Source organism: Gobius niger, assembly GCF_951799975.1.
Source record: "Gobius niger genome assembly, chromosome: 16".
In the NCBI taxonomy this organism is placed as follows: domain Eukaryota; kingdom Metazoa; phylum Chordata; class Actinopteri; order Gobiiformes; family Gobiidae; genus Gobius; species Gobius niger.
The window spans coordinates 27,596,989-27,608,864 of NC_136867.1; the positions used below are offsets into that span (position 1 = coordinate 27,596,989).

The 11,876-nt window shown below is 41.0% G+C and overlaps 1 protein-coding gene across 1 annotated transcript in view; it reads right to left on the reverse strand.

Moving 5' to 3' along the window:
- Window positions 1–8,779, reverse strand: part of esr2b (estrogen receptor 2b) — a 52,285-nt gene extending 43,506 nt beyond the window's left edge. The window contains exon 1 of the mRNA XM_079573477.1: window positions 8,708–8,779. The gene's annotated coding sequence lies outside the window, so the exon portion shown is untranslated. The remainder of the gene's footprint in view (window positions 1–8,707) is intronic.
- Between the last annotated feature and the right edge of the window lie 3,097 nt (window positions 8,780–11,876).

The following is an 11,876-nucleotide window of genomic DNA, read 5'->3' on the forward strand; positions in this document are numbered from 1 at the left end:
AATCTTTGAATCTTCTCCAATGGCTATTCTCAGCAGTGCGTCGGCCGCTCCCCAAAAAGCTCCTTCTACGTTTGGAGAAAACACTTCCCTCACCTCCATCTCTTGCACAGCCGGCACATTGCAATTGAGATTATAAGCACAAACCTGCAAAAAGAGTAAAACCCCTTCTTTGAAAACTTCTCCCGGTCATCAGGCAAAAGCAGAAGTAGTTAAGGACCGATTACTTTGAAACCAGAACAAGACTCAGCCCAAATCCCAGCTCTTAGGCGTGTTTTTACAGACGCGCTCCTCCTTCGCCGAAACAGACGGCACAGAAAGGACCGGCCTGATAAAAAAGGGGGTTCAGCCGAAGACAAAGAGGCGGGACACCCTCCCCTGTGGGCACCGAGCTGTGGCTGTGGGCCAGAGGCGCATACCGCGGCACAAAAACTACAAAAAGTACTTCCAGAAATGGACCACAAAAAGACCCCACAGACACAAAGGAAAGTCCAAAGCAAGAAATGAGAAAAGACGGCAGAGGAGGAAATGCAAATGGTTTCAATCTGCATCTGGAAAAAATAAATAAAAAAGTGACACCTGAAGTTTGAATAATTTGGTTTTAACTAGAGTTGGATAAAGCGGAGACGATAGATGAGATGTTAGGATGAGGCTGGACCAACAGTGAACGTGTGAAGTTTGGACTTATATTCTTTTGTAGTTTCTGAAATAATAAGGTTTAAATAAAGCGGGCGTGTCAGGGCTGAATCCCAAAAATCCAAACTTTGACTCTAACTCATCGGTGGTTTGGACGAAGAGAATGAAATCTTAAAGGTTTGTTTCACACATTCTGGAGAACAGCAGGTGTAAAACAGAGGATTCAGTGTTGTATAATGTCACAGTTTTGATCTGCCATATATGGTGTCTGGGCGCACCCTTCGAGGTCGGGTGAGGAGCTCAGTTACCCGGGGGGAGCTCGGAGTAGAGTCGCTGCTCCTTCACGTCGAAAGGAGCAGCTGAGGTGGCTATAGGGCATCTGTTTCGGATGCCTCCTGGTCGCCTCCCGAGGAAGGTGTTCCAGGCATGTCCTAGGACACGCTGGTGGGACTATGTCCTGGTGCCGCCTCGGGGTCCCCCCAGGACAGCTGGAGGAGGTGTGTGTGGATCGGGAAGTTTGGGCATCTCTGCTGAGACTGCTGCCCCCGCGACCCGGCCCCGGATAAAGCGGAAGAAAATGGAAGGATGGACATTTGTTCCATACGATCAAACTGAGATAAAACAAAGTCCTGTCAGAGTTTAGACGTGGCCTTACATTATTCATATTTATTTATTAGCCATTAAACTAGGGCTGAGCAATTAATTGAAATCGCAATCTCTACTTTGTCAATCTCAATAATCATCATGGGACTTTATAATCTCTTCATGCCAAAGAAATGGAAATGGACAATGTAAGACTTTTGTGCCTTAAATGAAACTTGATGAAAGCATTTGTTTTGTTTGAGCTGAGGCTTCAATAAAAGATGTATCTAACTTTATGAATCAGCAAGATGTATTTAATTTATTGTGAAAAAATAAAATCGAGATCGATCAATATGGGGAAAATAATCATGATTTTCTTTTTTTCAAAAATCTCCCAGCTCTACATTAAACATTAAACAAAGTGTGATTTCAAGTTACTTTAATTGCTGAGGAACCATCGACCACAAAAACAACTTTAACACCGGAAAGAGCCCAACTTCTTGAGTAAATGTAGAAAAGCTCATGTTGGTCTGAGGTTACAGGGGCTAGATGAAAGTTAGTCATTTTATGCTCACTACTGCCACCACAGGTCATACGAGTAACTGCAGCGTCCATATTAAACTTTGTGCAGACCCGAAGTAACACCTTTTTGAGTGACAGTGCAGGATTTTAGAGGCAGTTGTGGTGAACAGGTCTGAGCTCATTCTACACGTGGCTGGGACATGTAGGGGGAGGAAAATACACAAGTTTAACATTTGTAAACTCCGTATAGTCCCGCCTTACCAAAAAAAAAGGCTCCACAAAAAAGTCAAGCGCTCTAATATTTGGTTGTATAGCGCCTTTAGCTTTGAATACAGCACAATAAGCTTCTGCAATGTCAAAAGATCCAGTGTTGCATTCACGTTTCACCCAAAATCTTGTACCGATGATGGGAGAGTCACGAAAATACTGCAAAAATGTTAGTAAAGCTTTGTTTGAAAGGTACTTAATCTTTAAACAATCAACTATACAGCTACTTAGGGTCAAAAATAAAGTATTACTTCAGAAAAATGTGACAAAAAATTCAAATTAAATACACAGACGATAAATATTGAGCCATTCTTTGGGGAACATATTGCTGCTGAACCTCGACCTGACCAACTGATGGTTAAAAATGGTCCGATGGTTAAAAAGTAGGCGACCATGAGCCTGCAGACACAACAGCCCGTCCCCCTTTTGTCCAGAACTGACTCCTGTGTGTGACCTGACATTTCCACAGTTCCCTCCTCTGTCCGGTGACGCTCCCGGCTCCCGTCAGACATGGGGGGGTCTGAGGAGGGGAGGTCCGTCCGCTCAGAGGCACACTGACCCGGGCAGGACTCGGGCTGGGCTGTGGGGGGGGTCCTGGGAGAGGTTTAGGCGCCGGACGTGGAGCGGTATTTTGGTGAAACTGGACTAAAGGAAACGGGATGTTCTTTCACTGTAATAGAGATATCAATTTGAATCTATAGTACTGAGTTTGGGAGGGTTTGGTCTATTTTTTTTTACTCTGATGTTAAAAATAAGATTAGGGAAAAAATGTGTGACAAATCCATGTGTTCACCTGCAATGTAGATTTTACACAAACAACCAATATTTCACTCCAAATCAATGAAATCTGTGTTTAGATTAAGAAAACTGCACTTTTCATAATATAGACAGATTTAACATTACATTTTGAGAATGTTAAGGTCGCACTGTTATGTTTGTAGGGTTCAAAAAGGCAAGATGTTTTGAATAAATGCCGTTGTTTTCATTTTTGGGCCCTGTTATATTGTCAACTATGCGGAGTCAACAAAACTTAAATATTTCAAGTAGAAATTGCAGAAGAAGAAAATGTATTGAGTCTGCTGAAATTTAAAATTTTAGGTTGAACTTGCCAGAAAAAAATAATCCAATGAGTCTGTTGAACTTTTATTTATTTATTTTAAGTTCAAATTGACGGAAAATACTTGATGTAATGCTGCTTTGAATGTGAGCAACCAAAATAAAAGAAAAACTTAATTCTATCAAAATTAGTTGAAATTATGGAAAAAGTAAATTCATTGAGTCTGCTGAGCTTTGCACTTCTAAGTTCAAATTGACAAAAAATACTCAATGAAAAAAGTCTCTGAACTTTAAAATTTTATGATGAAATTGTCAGAAAAAGTTAATGTAGTGAGTCTTCTGTACTTAATACTTTTAAGTTTGAACTGACTGAAAATAATTAATTAATGTAATGAGTCTTTTGAACCTTAAAAGTTTAGTTTGAAGTTGTCAGAAAAAAATGTTACCGTAATGAGTCTTCTGTACTTCAAACTGACAGAAAATCATAAAAAGTCTTTTGAAAACGTAGTAAGTCTTCTGAACTTTAAAATTTTACGATGAAGTTGTCAGAAAAAGTTGATGTAATGAGTCTTCTGTACGTAATGCTTTTGAGTTCAAACTGACAGATAATAATGAATGCGAAAAGTCTTCTAAACTTTAAAATTTTAGGATGAAATTGGCGGGAAAAAGTTAATGTGGCAAGTCTGCTGAACTTTATATTTTTAAGTTCAAATTGACATAGAATACTTAATGTAATGAGTCTTCTGAACTTTGAAATTTAGGTTGAAATTGAGAGAAAAAGTTAATGTTACGAGTCTGCTGAACTTTATATTATAAGTTCAAATTGGCAGAGAGCACTAATGTAAGGAGTCTGCTGAACCTGAAAATTTGGGGTTCAAATTGACCAAAAAGTAAAATATAATAAGTCCATTAAACTTAAAAAAAAAAAAAAAGGCTACATTGGTTAGGTCTACTGAACTCAGTTAGGTCAGTTAGGTCTACTGAACTCAAATCTTTTACCTTACAAGTTAAAAGATTTGAGTTTAGAGAACCTGTCTGTGTTTACAGTGTATTACAGTGTACATTAGTGGATTTTTCTAGTTTCCGGAAAGGTTTTGAGTTTAGAGAACCTGTCTGTGTTTACAGTGTATTACAGCGTACATTAGTGGATTTTTCTAGTTTCCGGAAAAGTTTTGAGTTTAGAGAACCTGTCTGGGTTTACAGTGTACATTAGTGGATTTATCAAGTTACCGGAAAGGTTTTGAGTTTAGAGAACCTGTCTGGGTTTACAGTGTACATTAGTGGATTTATCGAGTTACCGGAAAGGTTTTGAGTTTAGAGAACCTGTCTGGGTTTACAGTGTATTACAGTGTACATTAGTGGATTTTTCGGGGAACCAGCTGCTCTTATCTGGAAGACAATAGTCTGACTGGCAGGTCGAGTAAACTTTCAGAATGAGCTCACGGTGTAGACTTGGTTCCTCCCTGTTCAAATCTCACTCCCCCACGAACCAGGAAGGACCAGGACCTCCCACGGCTGAAACCCCCCCGGACACGTTCACAACCAAGATCCTCGTCTAGTCTGCTCGATATGGACTCTTTCAGTCTGGAAACACCGACCTCAGTCCCTGAAGTGCGTTGGGTTGAACTCCTCACTCTCCTAATACAGTAAGAGAAGTCCATATTTACAAAAGATAGATATAACAGTTACACCGAGAGCCGATTCAAGGCTGATAGCGAGACCACAACAGGACTGATACGCCGCCTTTGTGCGAGCGATAAAGGCGTCAGGGCTGGGAAATAACACCAACTTAATAATGTGCGTGTGGCAAAGGTCAACAATACGGCACATTACTGGCTTTAGGAACGGCCTTCTGCTCTGTTAACCAAAGCAAATGTGAACAAAGGTGCTGCCACGTTACTACAAAGTCAAATTCAAGTCATTTCAAGAACTCTTCGTACTCTTGCATTAACCTCTTAACTCCCGCCTGAACCGAGAGGATCTTTTTCCTCACGTTATCAGATTTTTTTCCATCATTTTTTTGTTGGGTATTCAACTGATTTTTGTAACTTTTTTGTAATTTTTTTGTATTTTTTTCTCACATTTTTGTCATTTTTATTTATTTTTTTGTCAAATGTTTGTCTTCTTTTTGTCATATTTTGGTCATTTTTTTGTCATTTTTGTCACATTTTTGTCATTTTTTCGTCAATTTTTTAATCAAATTTTTGTCATTTTTTTTGTCACATTTTTGTAATTTTTATTAATTTTTTTGTCAAATTTTTGTCTTTTTTTAATCAAATTTTTGTCATTTTTTTGTCACATTTTTGTCATTTTTTGTCACATTTTTGTCATTTTTTCGTCCATTTTTTGTCAATTTCTTGTGACATTTTTGTGACATTTTTGCCACTCTTTCATCCATTTTTCATCACTTTTTTGTCAATGTTTTTGTCACATTTCCATCATTGTTTTCATCTCAGTTTTGTTGCTTTTTCACAGCTTTTTCCCAGAAGCTTTTGGACTGGGGTAAAGCCAAACTCTGATAACGTGAGGAAAAAGATCCTCTCGGTTCAGGTGGGAGTTAAGGGGTTAAGAAACAATATCTAAAACAATCTTCATTCAAGGTTTAATACAATGTTTTTCATCTTCATTCGAGTGTGATGGGAATTTTTTCTTAATGTAATTGCTTTAATTCAAGAGAGGAGACCTATTTCCAGATTACTTTGCAGTTATTTTTGACAGCCCTTGAATAAAATCAATCCTTTATCCGAAATAGTCTGAAATCAACGGTTCTCGGATTTTGAGGGGAAAAATAAGCACAACTCACACATCGAAACCAAGGGATCGCTGCGGATTTTACAAATGCTTCTCTATCGATGAAGAACGAGGGAGTAAACCGGGTCTAAACCAGACTAGGACTATAGGGCAGACTATAGGAAACTGTTACTTCAACACAATTTGTGCAGCTTTAACCCAAAGATTCAAACGTGAGCGGATGTTCCTGGGGTCTAATGAGGAGAAGACGCTGCAGCAAAACCTCATTTGTTTGTCCAATTTTCAGGTTTTGGGCTGGTTTACTTTGCTGTATAAATATCGCACTGATTTCTGCAGAGATTTATTTGCGTAATTGTTTATTCAGAATGCATTTTTCTTACATTGAGGCAACCAAATCTAAGACAAGGATAAACATTTCCAGTCAAACAAATATTTTGGATTTTGGAACATCTGATTTGTACAGTAGTCAGATTTATTTGTCTTTTACCCTCAAATATCAAGTCTTTCTGATTGTTTTTCCCCTACTGAACACTAGCTTCCCCTGTTTTTTCAGGAAAATAAACCCATTTTAACCTGACTCTATCTCGTATTCAAATTCTGTTGGGACAAATATTTGCTTTTTCCAATAAACCCATATCACAGGAACTGGCCTTACATTTTTTCTTTCTTCTTTGCAGCAAAAGTCTGAAACATACTGTATGTCTCTAAGCATTTATCATTTTCCCTTTTCACCTACAATGTGTAAATGCAGATTAAAAATATGGCTTCTTTCCAGGCGCTAACATAGGAGGAATTGCATAAAACTAGTGAATGGAACTCAGATCTCAATCAGTCCCGAAACATCCAAACCAAGTCATTTCCAATCACCTCACGTCCAAATTCCATCAAAAAAGGAGATTATTTTTTCAAACGTTGGACTGGGCCGGACTTTCGATGTGATTTGTGAGGAGGCCGCGGTCAGATGTAGACGACCAACGACCAGGGACCAACGACCAACGACCAACGACCAGCGACCAACGACCAACGACCAGCTCCACGGACAAACAGAACGCTCACTGGCAGCGGATCACACGGCGTCACCCACTGACATTTTTCTTTCAAGCATCGCGGATACGTGTGCAATTTCTGTGTCGAAATCAAGATTCTGCCAATAAGAGGTCGATGCATCCACAAAATGAGGTCTGTCTTTGTGATGTGATCATCCGGGTCGATTGGGATTGATTTAAACCCTGGGACTATGAAAATATTGGCTTTGTAGGAAGATGATTCAGGATTATGTGAGGATAGTGTTGTGGATGAGAATAAGTGTTTAACCTCTTTAACTGAGTGCATTTACTCCAGTTTGGCCTTACACAAATCTAAAAGCTTCTCGACTGGAGCCATACAGCCTATACAACACCTAAGCAACACCTCATTTGAAAGCTAAGGCCCACAAAACTGATCTAAACGGATCTTTTCCCCTCGCACTGTTGCCGTGTGGTCGCCACTGTTTTCGCTCTTTTTTCCATCAAATTTTTGCCACTTTTTGGTTGAGTTTTCATCACTTTTTTATGCTCTTTTTTTTACTATTTTGTTGCTTCATTTTCTCACTCTTTTGCTGCACTTTCATCACTTTTTTGGGTCACTTTTTTGTTCAGTTTCCGTCACTTTTTTATGCTCTTTTTTTTACTGTTTTGTTGCTCTTTCGTGGCTAAATTTCCTCACTTTTTTGCTTCACTTTCACCACTTTTTATGCTCTTTTTTACTGTTTTGTTGCTTCATTTTCTCACTCTTTTGCTGCACTTTCATCACTTTTTTGGGTCACTTTTTTGTTCAGTTTCCGTCCCTTTTTTATGCTCTTTTTTTTTTTTACTGTTTTGTTGCTCTTTCGTGGCTTAATTTCCTCACTTTTTAGCCGCACTTTCATCACTTTTTTATGCTCTTTTTTTACTGTTTTGTTGCTTCATTTTCTCACTCTTTTGCTGCACTTTCATCACTTTTTTGGGTCACTTTTTTGTTCAGTTTCCGTCACTTTTTTATGCTCTCTTTTACTGTTTTGTTGCTCTTTCGTGGCTTAATTTCCTCACTTTTTAGCTGCACTTTCATCACTTTTTTCTGCTCTTTTTTTACTGTTTTGTTGCTTCATTTTCTCACTCTTTTGCTGCACTTTCATCACTTTTTTGGGTCACTTTTTTGTTCAGTTTCCGTCACTTTTTTATGCTCTTTTCTTTCACTGTTTTGTTGCTCTTTCGTGGCTTAATTTCCTCACTTTTTAGCCGCACTTTCATCACTTTTTTGGGTCACTTTTTTGTTGAGTTTCCATCACTTTATTGTACCTCTTTTGTTACCGTCTTGTCTCTCTTTTGTGGCTTAATTTTGACGCATCTTTGCTGCGTTTTCCTGCTCGCTTTTGCAGCTTTTTCACCCTTTCTTCCAGAAGCTTTTGGATTTGGGTAACACCAAACTAGATAAAAAAAAAGCAACAACACAAGCCTGTCTCTACGGGATCTGGGTCTGAAACAGTTTCTCCACATCTGAAAAGGACAAACGGGGGGAAATAAAATAAAAAATAAAAGACAATTCCCAACCTAATGACTAAAAAACCACTGGACAGGAGACAGATACTTTTCATTTTCTTGAGCTGCAGCCTGTTGCATGAGGGATCCAATGGTGCGCTGCTGTTCTGTGCCAGGGGGTAAAAAACCGACCCAGGAGACTTTGCACTGTGCATGGCAAATAAACCTGAACCAGTCCAAAGCCCAGGGAGTCAATTATTTATGATGATTTCCGTGATAAAACACAGCGACGTTATCACTCACGTTGTTTCATGAATCAGCAGGGATGTCAACTTTGATGGCCTCGTAAAGGATTTTTCTCATAAAACTTCAAGTACGAAAAAAACAAAAAACTGACTTACAATTCGTCGGTGGGACAGATGCGCATGGAAGTTCCCGGCGGTCCGTGAACACAGCAGACCTGTCAGACTCCAGAAGAAAAGAAAAAAAAAAAAAACTGCGATCAAACAATCAAAAGAAAGTCAGTTCGAAGTCTCCAAAACGCGCGCGACGTGGTCTGCGGTCGCGCTCTAGTCCCGGATTGTGCAGGTTCAGGACCGACGTGAGTCCCGGGTTTTAGTCCCAGTTCGGTCCCAGGTTTTTGCGCGCACACACGCTCCGTCCCAGCCCCGGCGGTGTTTGACAGCCCCGAAGCCCCCGCGCCGTTTCGCTTTTGAGACTCGCGAGGCGCCGAGGACACGCCCCGAAGAGGGACACGACTCTGAGGAAAGAAAAAAAAAACTGTCTCTAATAATGAGAGAGAGAGAAAAGAAAAAGAAAGAGGTGTAAGGCCAGTCCTGAAATAACGAGGTGGAGTTTTGTTATGAGTTGATCTTGTGAAGTTATAATTAAGATTTTAGTTGTTCCATTTTTAATGGTCAATTATTAACGACACGAGGAAGAGAGGGAGAGAGGGGGAGAGAGAGAGAGAGAGAGAGGAGAGAAGGAGAGAGAGGGGAGAAGGAGAGAGAGGAGAGAGAGAGAGAGAGAGAGAGAGAGAGAGAGAGGAAGGAGAAAGAAGAGAGAGAGAGGGGAGAAGGAGAGAGAGGAGAGAGAGAGAGAGAGAGAGAGAGAGAGAGAGAGGAGAGAAGGAGAAAGAAGAGAGAGAGAGGGGAGAAGGAGAGAGAAGGAGAGAGAGAGAGAGGAGAGAGAGAGAGAAAGGAGAGAAGGAGAAAGAAGGAGGGGAGAGAGAAGAGAGGGATAGAAGAGAGAGGGAGACAGAAGGAGAGGAGAGAGAGATAGGAGAGGAGAGAGAAGGAGAGGAGGTAGAGAGAGAAGAGAGAGGGAGAGAGAGAGAGAGAGAGAGGAGAGAGAGGAGAGAAGGAGAAAGAAGAGAGAGGGGAAAGAGAAGGAGGGGAGAGAGAAGAGAAGAGAGAGGGAGAGAGAAGGAGAGATAGGAAAGAGGGGAGGGAGAGATAGAAGAGAGAGGAGAGAGAAGGAGAGGAGGGAGAGAGAGAAGAGAGAGGGAGAGAGTTAGAAGAGAGGGAGAGAAGGAGAAAGAAGAGAGAGGGGAGAGAAGGAGAAAGAAGAGAGAGAGGGATAGATGAGAGAGGGAGAGAGAAGGAAGAGAGGGAGAAACAAGTGAGAGCGGAGAGAGAAGAGAGTGGAAAGAAAGAGAGAGAAGAAAGAGAGAGAAAGCAGAGACGGGAGAGAGGAGGGAGATAGAAGAAAGAGAGAGAGAGAGAAAGTGCAGTGAGAAGCGGGACCTTCACAGCTAGAAGGTCCCGGGTTCGTTTCCCACCTGGACGGGCCCTGTAAAGGCACCATGCTGACCACTCATACACTCGTCCATTTTGTACCTTCTTTTCATTTTTATTTAGTTTTTATTAGTCAAATAAGTATCTGGACATTTCAGTTTTAGTCTTTTAAAACTCTACCTTTAACCCTTGCTTCGCTGCTGCTGATGGGGTTTTAGCACCATGGGCACTCATCTCCATATCTAGACCCAGGATTAGCCTATTGTGCATGTTTTAGGCCTCCACACAGAGAGGTCCCACATGATCTCCTTTAAGCAGAGTTCCACCAGACAGAGCCATGTTCCTGCATGCATGGTTTATCTGGCACTCCGGAGGCTCTTCCCCACTTTGTATTCAGCCGGTCGCCCGCCGCGCCGCCGTAAATGGAGAAAATGGTGCAATTTGGTGTGTGCCCAAAGTGACCCTGAGCAGTTTAAGTCAATACCGGAGGCCGGGATCAAATAGAGCGGCGCGGACACAAGCGGATAAGAGAAAAATCCCTCGGCGAGATGAGAGGAACGGAGATGTCACGGTGGACCGAGGCGCTGACCCGACGGGACGGGTTAGGACATTATAGAGCGAGAGGTAAACAGGCAAACACTCCGGCTTCGTCAGCTCCAATCAGTTTTGGCAGCAGGCTCATGGCAGGAGTTTTCTGGAGGCCCACTGAGATGACAAACTTGGAACGGCTGATATCAATATTGTATTTGTAATCTTTAGAGTCATTTCTATATCAGCCTATCGTCATTCATGTGCAAAATCAGGACAGAAAAAGGGATAAACTCAAACAGACACAAAAGCATCGATTTACTGACATATTTTTTTTACTCTGGCAGTAAACATCGATATATAATAATAATAATAATGCATTTGTTTTTTTTATAGTGCTTTTCTGGACACTCAAAGACACTTTACATTGCACTATTCATTCACTCCATACCCGGTGGTGGTAAACTACTATTGTAGGCACAGCTGCCCTGGGGTAGACTGACGGAAGCGAGGCCCCTCCGACTACCACAACCACTCACTCACGCACTACATTTGCTAGGCTTCCTGGTGTTCCTAAATCCAAGTCCTTTGGGCAGAGCAAAGGCGACAATATTAGAGGATTAACCTTCTACCCCCCGCCTTAATAAAAAGACTGATATGGTGGCACAGCGGTTAGCGCTCGTGCCTCACAGGTCGAAAGTCCCGGGTTCCCACCTGGACGGGGCCTTTCTGTGTGGAGTTTCCCAGTGTCTGTGTAGGTTAGTGGTTAGTGGTTATAAAAACATGTGCAATAGGTTAATCCTCCAGCTCACGGCTCCTACAGGTCGCCCCATGCGACACTGAGGATCGGTCAAATGCAGAGAACTAATTTCTCTACAGAGATTAATACAGTATAGCTTAACTTAACTTAAAAACACGACTAAAAAGTGTTGAAAAAGCAACAAAAAACCCACTAAAGAGAAGAAACAATAAAAGAGTGCCAAAAACGTGCCGGAAAAGCAACAATAACACAACAAAATAGTGGCAAAAGTGTGGCAAAAATATGACAATGCAGAGAACTAATTTCTCTACAGAGATTACTAGTATAGCTGAACTTAACTTAAAAAGACGAAAACGTAAGTGACGAAAAAGCAACAAAAACACATATGAAAACACAACACAAAGGGGACAAAAAAAGAGACAAAAACACGACAAAAACAATTCAATAATGTGACAAAAACTGAAATGTTAATCATTGGCCCTGAGGCCCAGAGAGAGACTTTTACCCAAACTAGAACCTGGGTGTGATCTTTGACTCTGAGCTGGC